Here is a 14,819-nt window from a genome sequence, read left to right as displayed (position 1 = left end):
GAGGTCCTAGTGGATCCTCCACCGCTTGTGGCTCCCCTGGCTTTGGTCAGCTGCCTGGGCTGGTATGCCTGGGCGACAGCTGGTGCCAAGAGGGAGAGAGGGTCAGTCATCCATGCAGACACTGTCCTTGAGGGCATGCCCTTCTCTGTGAGCAGCGAGCAATTTACCTTGGAACAGGGGACACTGTCCTGACACTACCCTGGCCTCCTTGTCCATGGGGAGGAATGGGGGGAAGTGGGCAGGATAGTCCCCTGGGCACCTTGGGGCCCCTGTGAGGCCACATGACCTTGCTCTCAGGACATCACCATCCCGTGTTCCATGTGTGGGAGAGGGGCCTGGAGCAGCCTGGCCCTCCCTGCTCCCACCCCCCAACCTGCACCACTGTCTGCAGGAGCAGATGATGCCTTGTGTGTGCAGGCATGGCTGTGTGCTATGTGCAACACTCGTCGGTCCGTGTGGGGCTGTGCGTGCAACCTTGTGATCAGCCTGCTTCCTGCAGTGGCTGGTGGGGGGAGGGCGTCCTCCCAGACTGTGAGCAGCAGCCCATGTGCGCTCCAGGGCTGCTGCACATGCTTGCACATGCACGGCCAGCTGCACTCTATCCAGGCCAAGCATGTCAAGCGACGATTGCGTCCCGTCCCCTGGGCTCCCACCTCCCCCACCCTGTGTGTGACAGCCTGACAGCATTCACTTGATGATCCCTCCATGGCATCAGATGATGCCTGGGAGAAGTCCAAGGCCTGGGGTACCAGCTCCAGCTTGAGGCTGCTGATGCTGCCGCTGTCGTCATCCTCCTTCAGCTGATGTCTGTTGTCCTCCTCCTCCTGTTCCTGCAGGAGCTCTGGCTGGGTGACCACAGGTGTCTTCAAGCCTGAGTCCACCAGTATGTGTGGGGAAGGGCTTGCTCACCACCCAATATCCGGTGGAGCTCTTGGTAGTATGGGCAGGAGCGTGGTCCTGCCCTGGAGCGAGAGCTGCACTCCTTGCCCCGGGCGTACTCTTGCCGGAGCACGTTGACCCTGCTCCAGATTTGGTCGAGAGTGTGGGGGTGATGTCCCCTCTGGGCCATACCTTCGGCCATGCACCAATAAATGTCCATGTTATAGAATCTTAGAATCATAGAATACTAGGACTGGAAGGGACCTCGAGAGGTCATCGAGTCCAGTCCCCTGCCCTCATGGCAGGACCAAATACTGTCTAGACCATCCATGATAGACATTTATCTAACCTACTCTTAAATATCTCCAGAGATGGGGATTCCACAGACTCCCTGGGCAATTTATTCCAGTGTTTGACCACCCTGACAGTTAGGAACTTTTTCCTAATGTCCAATCTAAACCTCCCTTGCTGCAGTTTAAGCTCATTGCTTCTTATTCTATCGTCAGAGGCCAATATAAACAAGTTTTCTCCCTCCTCCTTATGACACCCTTTTAGATATCTGAAAACTGCTATCATGTCCTCCCTCAATCTTCTCTTTTCTAAACTAAACAAACCTAATTCCTTCAGCCTTCCCTCATAGGTCATGTTCTCTAGACCTTTAATCATTCTCGTTGCTCTTCTCTGGACCCTCTCCAATTTTTCCACATCTTTCTTGAAATGCAGTGCCCAGAAGTGGACACAATACTCCAACTGATGCTTAACCAGCGCAGAGTAGAGCGGAAGAATGACTTCTCGTGTCTTGCTCACAACACACCTGTTAATACATCCCAGAATCATTTTTGCTTTCTTTGCAACAGCATCACACTGCTGACTCATATTTAACCTGTGGTCCACTATAACCCCTAGATCCCTTTCTGCCGTACTCCTTCCCAGACCGTCGCTTCCCATTCTGTATGTGTGAAACTGATTGTTCCTTCCTAAGTGGAGCATTTTGCATTTGTCTTTATTAAACTTCATCCTATTTATCTCAGACCATTTCTCCAATTTGTCCAGGTCATTTTGAATTATGACCCTATCCTCCAGATTAGTCGCAATCCCTCCCAGCTTGGTATCATCTGCAAACTTAATAAGCGTACTTTCTATACCAATATCTAAATTGTTGACAAAGATATTGAAGAGAGCCGGTCCCAAAACAGACCCCTGCAGAACCCCACTTGTTATGCCTTTCCAGCAGGATTGTGAACCATTAATAACTACTCTCTGAGTATAGTTATCTAGCTAGTTATGCACCCACCTTATAGTAGCCCCATCTAAGTTGTATTTACCTAGTTTATTGATAAGGAGATCATGCGAGACCGTATCAAAAGCCCTACTAAATTCTAGGTATACCACATCCACCGCTTCTCCCTTATCCACAAGATTCGTTATCCTATTAAAGAAAGCTATCAGATTGGTTTGACATGATTTGTTCTTTACAAATCCATGCTGGCGGTTCCCTATCATCTTGCCACTTTCCAAGTGTTTACAGATGATTTCCTTAATTACTTGCTTCATTATCTTCCCTGGCACAGAAGTCAAACTAACTGGTCTGTAGTTTCCTGGGTTGTTCTTATTTCCTTTTTCATAGATGGGCACTATATTTGCCCTTTTCCAGTCCTCTGGAGTCTTTCCTGTCTCCCATGATTTTCCAGAGATTATAGCTAGAGGCTCAGATACCTCCTCTATCAGCTACTTGAGTATTCTAGAATGCATTTCATCAGGCCCTGGTGACTTGCAGGCATCTAACTTTTCTAGGTGATTTTTAACTTGTTCTTTTTTTATTTTACCTTCTAAAATTACCACCTTTCCACTAGCAGTCACTATGTTAGGCATTTCTACAGACTTCTCAGTAAAGAACGAAACAAAGAAGTCATTGAGCAGCTCTGCCATTTCCAAGTTTCCTGTTACTGTTTCTTCCTCTTCACTGACCAGTGGGCCTACCCTCTCCTTGGTCTTCCTCTTGCTTCTAATGTATTTATAAAACGTCTTCTTGTTTCCCTTTATTCCCATAGCTAGTTTGAGCTCATTCTGTGCCTTTGCCTTTCTAATCTTGTGTTGTGGTGCTTGGAGTTGAGATCCTTCAGGGCCTCCTCCTCCTCCCCCCACAGTTCCAGAAGGGACAGGATCTCTGGCCTGGTCCAGGAAGGTACCAGGCATTTGGTGCTTCTGGGTGGATCCTGTGACCCCTGGTGCTGCTCCTTGTGTGGGCCAGGAAGATCTTGGGGGACTTGTGGCTTTGCCATCTGTCAGCAGACATGAGGCAGTCAGAGCCATGTGGTCAGGGTCCTGCTCTGAGGCAAGCTTCCTGCCACAAGGCTTGCCCCAGGTGCGTGCAACTTTAATAGGTGACTGGAGACAGGAACTATAGAGCTGTGATTAGTGTGGAGAGAGTGTCCGCCAGGGCACCTGTGCTTTTTTCTGGAGGCCTCTGTTTTCAAAAGAACTGCCTCTTCCACATCCACACATGCCTTTTTCCAAAAGAGCTCATTCGGAAAAGGTTTTCTTCCTTGTACAATGAGGTTTACCAATGTCGGACAAACCCCTGTGTTCTTTTGAAAAAACATGATTACAGTGTGGACATAGGTGAAGTTTTTGTGATTTTTTTTTTTTTAAACCCTGTAGACATACCCACAGACATCTATTCAGGGATGGTCTAGATCAGGGGTTCCCAACCTTTTTTGGTCCCTGTATCCCCTTGGCTTTTAGTAAACCTGTATGAAAAGATCCTGGATGGTGGGAAAATATTTTGATATGGGAAGGGAATTTAGTATTTTTAAAATAGAACATCAGCAGCAGATGGATTTATAGACATGTAATGGAGTCTATTTACAAATATATATATTGTACAGGCTAGGGAAAACAATTAGTCAAAAAGAATGCTGTGTTCTTCTTATCCTGATTATTTTGCTCATTTGTTTTATTGTACTTTCCCAACCTTCATCTATTTTATATCTTTAGTAAACTATCAGAGGTTACAGCCATGTATTCTTTATGGTCCCAAACCTTCAAAAACTTGTGTGTGCTTAAGTTTTCTATGAATGTGGGTAGGCCTTTTGATTTTTATGAAACTAGTTCACAACTGAAATTTTTCAGACAGAGTTTTTTTCCCACTGAAAAATGCAGATTTCGGTCAACTGTAGCAGTTTGTTAATTTATGCTGAATTTGTCAATGTTTTGGCAACTCCCCTTCAATTAGAAAAAGAATCTAAACATTGAGTTTAGACATTTTTTAAATAAAATGTTTCAATTGAAATAACTTTCTATTTTGAATTTTATGTCAGTTTAATTTTTAAAAAGGTAAAAAAAAAATTACCTCAAATGCAACATTTTTCATTTTAACATTTGTTCATCTTGCAACACTTACTTTTTAAATACATAAAAGCCAGTTATTTGTGTATTTCTACTCACAGCATGTAAAATGAAGTGTATGCATGTGCTGTTGCAGGATCAGGGCCTGTGTTAATCCAGTACCTATGATAATAGGGTCTTGATTCTTATAGCAGCCTTTGTGCTCCATTGATGTCTGAATGATCATTACTTTGCATATGCACACAATAAAATGAAAGTGTAAGAACACAGTTGTTTCAACCCATTCCAGGGCCTGAAGAACCATGCAATACAGGACTGAAAAAAGAAATATGGAAAACATTCAAAATCCAACTTACTTGGCTGTGTTCATTATGCTCCCAGTCCTTTAACAGAAATGTGATTATTCTCAAACGATCTAGTCAAGTACCTACGGAATTATAAAATGTGATAATACAAACATCTTGTTGTGTATTGTCAAACACAATGAGGAAATGAAAAAACCCGAAAAAACCAGGGTACTTAAAATCACATCATTACTATTCTCAGCCTTGAGTGATTCGGTCCTTCAGTGTTCAGCAGTATTATCCTATGCTTTCAAAATGATTTATTTATCAATATATTTTGAAACAGGGAGCTTTTCCATTGTCTCCAGAAACAGCATTATTGAATACTCATGTTTACTTACTGAAGAGCATTTCACTTGGAATAGAAATGCATAACATTAGTGCAAGCTTTGTGAAATTTGCCACTTCTCTGATATGTGAAAAGTACTTGAGATAAGGACATGATTTCAATAGTACGGAAGGATGGGAGGTACAAACCGCAGGCTCTTCAAGCAAATATTATATATTGTTTATTTGTCAGTGTTATTTATATTTAACTCGCACACTGATGGACTAAGGATTCTGTTAGGATTTAATTTTACTGATTCATTCAAAGATTATCTCTCTTTTCCTCACCATGCTAAAAACCATTTGCTGCTCTGTTGTCTCTGTTTGTCAATACATATTTGAAGGGCGCTAAACCAAAAAGCACTGTTGACTGGAGCTGGTGAAGAACTCCTTGTTCCACTTCAAATTATCTTGGCAAAACCACCTCATGGAATTCTCATGACTTGAACTAACTAACTTCCTGATCCTGAAAGGTGCTGGGGGGTCCCAAGGCCTCTGTTTAATGAGAATTGAGAGTGTTTAGAGCTTCCCAGTGATCTCCTGGCATCTAACAGATTCAGTACCTTTGATCTATTATAAGGTATCTATCTGATTTTATTTAAGACCGTGACAGATTCTAATCATGGTAACATTAAAAGTAAGAGAAGTTGAAGACAATGGCTAAAGTGATCAAAAATAGGGCTAAAAGTTAGAAACCTCATGTAAATCTATATTTGGGCTTCTACTTATGTGGCCTGATTTTCAGAGACCCATTGGCTTAGTTGGTGGACATTCAGGATCTCAAAATCAGGTTGGTGTTGCTTTCATCAGTGAAAAATACCAAATACGTGAATATTAAAATGTGAAATATTAATAATGGGACAGGTTCATACAACAGGTTCATACAATAGCCAATTTGCTATTTGGTTGTTTTTATCTTTTATCTTCACTTAGTAGTCAGAAAATGAATGGAAGCTGTTTTTGTCATGATAGACTTTAAGGTCAGAAGGGACCATTATGATCATCTAGTCTGAAACCCTGCACAGTGCAGACCACAGAATCTCACCCACCCCCTCCGAGAATAATCCTCTCACCTACATCTCAGATATTGAAGCCTTCAAATACTTTGAAGACCCCAAGATGCAGAGAATCCTCCAGCTGTGATCTGTACCCAATGCTACAGAGGAAGGCGAAAAGCCTCCAGGGCCTCTGCCAATCTACCCTGGAGGAAAATTCCTTCCCCAAATATGGCGATCAGCTAAACCCTGAGCATGTGGGCAAGACTCACCAGCCAGACACCCAGAAAGTTCTCTATAGTAACTCCTATCATCCCTCCATTGACGTATTTACCTCTGATAATGAATGGTCAATTAGTTACCAAGATCATGTTATCTCATCAAACCATCTCCTTCATAAACCCATCTAATTTAATCTTGAAGCCAGATAGATCTTTTGCCCCCACTACTTCCCTTGGAAGGCCGTTCCAGAACCTCACTCCTCTAATGGTTAGAAACCTTCGTCTAATCTCAAGTCTAAACTTCCTACTAGCCACCTTATATCCATTTGTTCTTGTATCCACATTGGTATTAAGCTTAAATAATTCCTCTCCCTCCCTGGTATTTATCCCTCTAATATATTTAAAGAGTGCAATCATGTCCCCCCTCAGCCTTCTTTTGGTTAAGGTAAACAAGCCAAGCTCCTTGAGTCTCCTTTCATAAGACAGGTTTTCCATTCCTTGGATCATCCTAGTGGCCCTTCTTTGTACCTGTTCCAGTTTGAATTGATCCTTCTTAAACATGATGAACAAGACCATGTTAGTCTTTTAGACCTTTAGCCATTTTCTGCTCTGCCATGTACTTTACCCCATCTCCTCATATACCCAATGCCACGTCATGTTTTGAAAACACGTTTAAATATAGTATTTTTTGCTAGCTTAGTATCCTTTGGAGCCCCCTTTTATAATTACAAAAATGACCCATTTCACAAATGGAAAAAAAAACCTACGAAAAGGGGAGAAGGTAGGTGGATGGGAACTAAACCGGAAGCTTGAAACAGCTGTTTAAATGTACCTCACAACAAGAGCTATGGGTTAAGCTATATTTTTTACATATTACTATATTAATTTTAAATGTGATGTTTTGATCCACATCCTGATTTGCTCCCAAGTATAGTAGACTTGTATGTAATGTTTGCCAAATTACCTTTTAAAAATATTAGTCTCTTATCTTTTTATTAACCAACACACCTCATACATTTTTGGAGGGGTGTCCTATAGCATAAAATGGCCACACTGCCTGACAAAAATGTCTATATAAGCAGTCATCCTGAAGTGCTGATTCTGTTATTTGATTTGGGATTAAACAGTCTGTTACAAGCCATCTGTTTCCCTATGCATGTGTCCTTGAGAGGTTAGATTTTTACAGATATTGCCCCATAACTGTAGCTGGTGTCTGAGAGATCAGAATTAGCTGAGACATATGCCACTGAAATTATCTGCCTTCTCCTAGAGGACTGCCCAGATTTTTGACATTGGTGCCCAAACTGGAGAAAAGTTTACTTTATTCTCATTGTTGCTAGTTTAGAAGCCTGCTGCTCTTGGTCAAATGCCAAGAGATTCAGAAGCACATGATTTGCTGAGGTTTTAACAGTTGATTCTCAGGGTGTATATGAAAAGCTGCTGGCTTTTCAAGCTGTGGCTTTCCTGAAATACTTGTTTCTCTAGCTGATGCCATACAACACAGGAGAAATCCCTGCTTCTGTTATCTGGGCAGCATCCCTAACAGCTATTGTGACCAGAAGACACTTCTCCATGTGAGTACAGGGTTAGCGAATGACCATTTGGTTACTAACAGAAATCTAACAAAACTTTTTGTGTGTCACTCCGTATGTATGTTTTCAAGTCCATGTACAAATAAAAGGAATTATTTTTGTGAGAGAGACACTCTTCCCCCCAGCCCATTAACTGGTCTGCCAGTTTGATTGTCAGCAATCCCAAAGTTGGACTTGGTTTTTTGAAGGGAGTACAGACCACAGGACAGGGCTGGATTAAGAAAAGAGCTTTAGGGGCTGCAGCCCAGGGCCTCAGGCTAAGGGGGAGGGGATTCCACAGAAAGGTATCTAGGCTGCCAAAAGTACAGCTCTTTTTTGTGGGACTCCTTTACGCTGGGGCTGTAGCCACTAAAACACCTGCCTGGTAGGAGGTGACACTGCTCTGGGTGCTGCTGTTCCTTTCCCTGTCCATGCTGGGCTGAAGCTGAAAGTACTGTGAGCTCCATCCACACATTTCCCTTGCCTGCAGGCTCCATCCCTACAGCTTCCATTGGCCAGGAATCATGGCCATTCGGTGAGATCAAGGCAGCAGGCAGATACACCTGCCCCCTTCCTTATCTTCCATCACCCAGACCTGTGACACCAATGGGAAACAGCCCTAGGTAAGCATCCTGCCCCCTCAGACCACCTGCCTCAGCCCTGAGCACCTTCCCAGACCCCAACTCCCACCCAGATGCCACACCCAACCCCCCGCCCCAGCTCTGACATCCCTCCTACATTCCAACTCCTGCCCACACTCCACACTCCTTCCCCAGCTTTCTGCATCCTAATGCCTGCCCAGACCCTGCACCCTTACCTCCTGCCCTGAGCCCCTTCCCGCACCCTAATTCCCTCCTAGACCATGAATCCTTATTCCCACTTTACTAGATTTGCCCAATACTCTGGGGTATGCTCATTTATTAGCGTTACTCTTATGAGACTGGGGGGAGGTTAACAATTCTATCAGTGTGCTGTTTGTGCTTACTTGTGCTCTCATATGGAGCTGAATTCTCCTTGCTGTCAATTCCCCCTCCCACTGGAGCTTTCCTGCAGGAACTAGGTTCCTCAGGATGGGGTTCTTCCCACCTTAGCAACATACACAGACACTCACACCCACTAACAGAGCACGTCTGAGAGGACTGGGTAATCAGCATTCACAAGCTGACCCCCTCATATGTCCCTAGACTCAGCTGGCTGGGTTTCACAGCAATGCCACACTGCACCCTCGTGTGCCTTTGGACTCAGTGGGCTGGATTAAACAGCACTTTAAGCTGCCATCCTCAGACACCCCCAGGTTCAGCACTTCCTTAGCCCTACTTTCACATCACAATCATTCACTGGTAAACCACAGGACTTTGGGCACTACTGGAATCTTTAGCTTGGGTACAAGAAGCGTTGTTGCAGAGCGAATGGGGAAGCCAAAACAACACCCCTTAAGGAAGAGTGAGCAAAAGAGAAAGAAAGAGAGAGAAGTAACTAGCTTAATAATGAAAGTTATTTTGATTAGTGAATAGATATCAAATAGTTACAATATTAAATCTAAATTGGAACTGATTACAAATGTTAGGGCTAGCTAACCATATAATAGTTTACATAGGGCAGGGTCAGGAGGCTATGCTTAGAGAGGTAGTTGATGGGAGAGAGAGAGAGACCTCACCACACCATGGAGCTTGCACTGATCGGGGTTCCCAGATGATGATGGTAGCTGGGGGTCTAGAGGACAGGAGCAGAGCAGAGCCCCTAGCATGCTCAGACAGGAGATGAGGAAGCCTCAATGGAACTGATGCAGTTTAAAGCCAGGTATCAGAACAGTTTTTCTTGGGGCAAGATAGGAGTTTTTATAGGGATAGGACAATATTTCAAAGAGAAAGAGGAGAGACAATAGAGACTGATCAGCCCTGGTTATGGGTGATGTTCCTTGAATGAGCTCACAATGCAACTTTTTAGATGTCAATAGGCTCATTACTAGAATTGGTCTGATAATGACTAATTTGGGTGTGAGCAGGCTTGGGTTCATTAGCATCTAGAGTAGAGATTTCCCATCAGGCAGTGCTTCTCTGCTTTCAGTATCCCATAGTTCACTGCGGTTCCTGCCTTGGAAGAGCTGATCTCCATTCTGTATGCTAATGAGTTCTATCTTCAGTGCAGATGAGGCTGGGGTGTTTCCTTAATTAGTTTAGGTGTGTCTTCCCTGGCCTTTTCATTGCTTTGTCTGATTCTAGCAAAGGCTTAGGAGAAGCGGGGGAGGATGGTTTTCCATGAATGCCACTCTCTGGCTCCCAAAAGCACAGGGCTGGTAGGTAACAACTTGCTGTACTAAGCCCTCTCCCAAACCCTCACTCTCTCTCTCAAATACCTTGGCCCAAGCTTGGGAGTTTTCTTCTGCACCCTAAATGTCTCATCTGCAGTCCCACCCCAGAGACTGCACTGCCAGTTGGAGCCCTTTCCCCCTACTGTACCCACTCCCCTGCCTCAACTCACAACCACCTCACACTCTGAACCCTTCATTTTGGCTCCACATAGGGGAGACTCACCAAATCTAATTGCCCCGTGCCCTCAGAAGTGTTGATCCTGCTAGAGGATTGGGGCCATGCATGAGATGGTACAGCAGAAGCTATTGTAGTCCCTGGTGAGCCAGTTGTCTCAGCAATGAACCCGCCACCTGCCTATGGTTAGGGCCCAGTTATCTAGACAATTGCCATCCAGTTCAGTCCCCCAAACCCTATCTTTACCACCCCATGTAAGTCCCTCTGGGTATGTCTACACTACCCCGCTAGTTCGAACTAGCGGGGTAATGTAGGCATACCGCACTTGCAAATGAAGCCCGGGATTTGAATTTCCCGGCTTCATTTGCATAAGCGGGGAGCCGCCATTTTTAAAACTCTGCTCGTTCTAACCCTGTGCGTGCGGCTACACGGGGCACGAACTAGGTAGTTTGAACTAGGCTTCCTAGTTCGAACTACCGTTACTCCTCATTCCACGAGGAGTAACGGTAGTTCAAACTAGGAAGCCTAGTTCGAACTACCTAGTTCATGCCCCGTGTAGCCGCGCGGCAGAGGGTTCGAACGAGCGGGGTTTTAAAAATGGTGGAGCCCCGCTTATGCAAATGAAGCCCGGGAAATTCAAATCCCGGGCTTCATTTACAAGTGCGGTATGCCTACATTACCCTCCTAGTTCGAACTAGCGGGGTAGTGTAAACATACCCTCTGTCCCCAATGCCCTCATTTCACCATCCTAGGACTCACCCCATCTGATCAAAAGCCACCATCAATATAGCCCCCCTTCCTTCTCATGTAAATCCCTGGGCATAGTTCAGCTCTCCCAGCCTTGCCTCTGCTTCTCTTAATGTTCTTCACTATCCAAAGCCTGAGGGTGTTAAAGTGTGGTTCCATTGCCTGCTTCCCAGAGTCTGGCCATCCGGGGCTGACGAGAATTCCTAAGTAATTCCTCACTCATAATCTTGAGATACAACTGTCAAATGGCAGCATTTGCTTTTTAGTCAACTAAAAACAAATCCTGACATTGAGGGTTCTACCCCCAAGATAATAAGCGAAGCTTCATTTTACATAGAAACCGCATCTCTCAGGGTAAAGGTGGAAGAGTTGGCCTGTTTGAAAACAATAGGTAGAAATTTGCCTTGTGTTACCCAATGACAAATAACTTCTGAATACTAATCTCCCCTCTTTGCGGTCAACCCAAAGCCCACAGCTGAACAGAATGGCAGGGAATTGTTCAAGTATTGTTTGGGTTTGATTCTTACCTCTGAGTTCTTTTCTTTTTTTTCTTTTGAGGAAGCTAAGGGATTATGTAGGTTATGTGGATTTTTTTTCTGTTTTTGTTTCATGTGCAAGGTGCCTGGACAGAGCAAGAGAAAGAGCAAGGAGAGAAGTAGGGTGAATTGAAGAAGAGGCAAGGAGAGACTACACCAACTGTCCTCTTCTATCTGGGACAGAAGTGCACGGAAGATTTGGAGTGCTAAGGACTTTTGATGCTGATTTTTCTTGGAAATGTACATTAGAACATAGGCAAAGCTCAAAAATGTTCCTTAAAAATCATTGAAGGCTTACTGCACTCTAGTGAGGAAAATGATTCTTTTCATCTCATCTCCGCTCAAGATTCTTTTCTTGTCATTGTGGATTTAGCAGAATATGCCATTTCACCTTTCCAGCCCTCTATAATTTAGTTGAACTTTCTAAGATTTCTATGCTTTCATTCTGGGGACACACACACACACACACACACACACAGACACACACACACACACACACACACACACACACACACACACACACACACACACACACACACACACACACACACACACACACACACACACACACCCTCTCCTACTCTCCTAGATTCAGTTTCTAAAATGAATGTGGCAAGAGTTTGAATGAAAGACTAAATATGCCTGGATTGTGTCAATTAAATTCCCCCTTGTGCAGAGGACCAGCACAAGGTCCCCCTTAAACTCCATTTTGAGGACTGAAGTGGGACTTGAGTATTTCATAAGCCTGATATTGGCCTTTTGCCCCTGGTTAAATATCATCACCCTATCAAAATATTCCTGCCCTAATAGATTAAAAGATCAGTACTTAGGTGTCTTCTCTAATCCCAAAGCTTTAGGGAAAAGAATAAAATGGAAGCAGATCCTGTTCACCCTTTACATAAATATTTGCTTTAAGTGAATTTTTAAAAAGCAGTTTGCCAAACTGCAGGGGCATTACCTAGAGCTAAGTGAAAAAATAACTCAGCATCACCCTTCTCCAGGAGCTGGGAGGATAAGCTATCGTGATAATTGTAATACTTAGTTCTTATATAGTCCTCTTCTAGTATCTCCGCAATCCCACTCATTATTTTTTGCTAAACCTTCCACAGACTTACTACAGACTTAATCCTGAAAGAATGTAACTGTAATAGGCCATAATTCTTTGGCCTTGTCTTAAACCCACTGTTCTAGCCCATTCATAATAATTCAAATTTCCTGCTCCTCTCTGTTTTCCTGAGACATTATCATGAATTCCTTTGATTAGTTTAGTTGTAATACTTCAGTGTTTTCATCTCTCTGTCTAAAGGGGGCCTTTCTCATTGTTTCACCACCATGCACCTCTTTCATTCTGCCTTATGGCCAACTGAAAAAAAAAAATTCTCTTGAATGTTCCCAGGCTCTCATTTTCGTTCTTAAGGAGGCTGTTGTGTAATGCCATAACTGAAACTTCCTTGGTGAGAGTGGCTACACACTAAAAAAAAAAAAAAGAAACCGAAGAGAGAAGGGCATCACAGCACTATCAGTGGCTGAACAAAGCTCTTACTAGGGCCTGAAATAGATCTGAGAGACAGCTTCAAAAAAAAGGCCTCTCTGTCTATCTCTCTCTCTCTCTCTCAAAATTAACTTGCTGCCAGTTCTGAAGAATAGAAACAGAGAAAGGAATTAAAAAAAAGTTAAAGAAGAAAAAGTTTGAAGGAAGATTGTTTATTACATCTCTCTGAAGAGAGCGGGGTTTAGTTTCAGCATACAATTATTGCTATAGTGTCAGAAGTTCTGGCAATCTCTGATCATTTTAAAAACATGGTATTTACTTTTGTTTTCATAGTCTCAGATGTTTCTTTCCAGACATGGTTGCAACTTTGAACTATTTCTCCACTTTTTATTCCTTTTCCCTCTAGGTGGCTACATCAGATGAGCATTTGTTGTGAGATTTTTCTCTTAGTGCCATCAGTCTTCATGGCGTTGTGCCACTTGGCATGTAGCACAAGCACTCGTGGATGACCCAATGTTTTAACTGTCAGTCACCATGAACTACTCTATGAAACAGGCTTACCAGCTCATAAACTGAAAGCAATCCTATTTACTGCCATTTCTAGATTCATAGATTGCTTGCAGCTTGTTACTGTTCTAGCAACACTTAAGGCCAGACACCTACGGTACTTTATGTTTTTCTTGATGTTTCTTGGGTAGGGCTGGTCTTGTATTCATGCTTGTAGTTTTTCATCCAAAATAATAGGATTAGACCTTGGGGTGACTATATCAGAGCTCCTGACAGGTTTCTACAATATATTGTGCATGAACAGGTTCAACACAATTTTAAACTTTTGGAAAAGTGGAAATATGAGTGTTACCGCTGGTTCCATTGTGGCAATTTTTGAAGGATAAGATGGTTTTCTATTAAAGATAATTGTTATTGAAATGGGTTAATTAACTTTTATATCGTCTCTTTTGCTTATTGGACACTTTCTCTGCATTTTTTGCTTCAGTTCTAATTGTGTAGTTTGCTGCAGGTAGATGTATATTCTGACAATAAACTTGAATCTATTAAAGCAGCTAATGTACAGTGAGGTTTCTCTTTTGTAAATTGAATTCAGACATAGGCTATCTATCTGTTTGGCAGCAATGGAAGTGCCTTTTTGTTTGAATTTTACTGTTTAAGCTTTTAGAGTTGCTTTTGAAGGTGGAATGGGGTCAGGGTAGTATCAGATTCACACATTACTGTCTTTACTGAATTTATATGAATGACCTCCTTTGAAGATTGAAGAATCTGACACAAGTATGCATAAAGCTTCCCTGACTTTGGGCAGTGTAGGGTGATGGTTGTTTTTATGCATGATAAACTAGTTGGCTATTCATGTGTGCTACTTTTTACAGTACTAGGAACTTACCTAAATTTTGATTAAAAAGTAAATTTTAATTGAGTAGCATCAATTTAATTTGTCAATATATTTCTCTTGAAGACCCCACAAAGTTGCTAAAATTGCCATGGCCTAATTGGTTTAATTGGCTTTTTTGTCATAACATCTAACTCTATAATTTAGCCAGATCAGGCAGATTGCTGTATTTCTCATTTACCTATTTTGCACCTATCAGCAGAGTATGTGGATGCCAGTTCTGAATAGTTGAGAAGAAAACCTGAAACACAATTAAGGGACAACCTGTATTTTCCAGTTCTCTCCAAGAATTCTAGTGTATCAGGGGCAGCCAGCTTGCTCTTGAAATCAGGGACTGAGGGTACTTAATGAAACAAGCAAATATCTTCCATCACTCTTCCCTCACTTATCATACAGTAGCTACATTTGAGAGAATCTCTAAATGCCGTCCGTGGGGCCTGATCCAAAGCCCACTGAAGTCAATGAAGAACT

Source organism: Pelodiscus sinensis, chromosome 7 (genome assembly GCF_049634645.1).
Source record: "Pelodiscus sinensis isolate JC-2024 chromosome 7, ASM4963464v1, whole genome shotgun sequence".
Taxonomy (NCBI): Eukaryota; Metazoa; Chordata; order Testudines; family Trionychidae; genus Pelodiscus; species Pelodiscus sinensis.
This window is presented reverse-complemented; position numbering follows the sequence as displayed.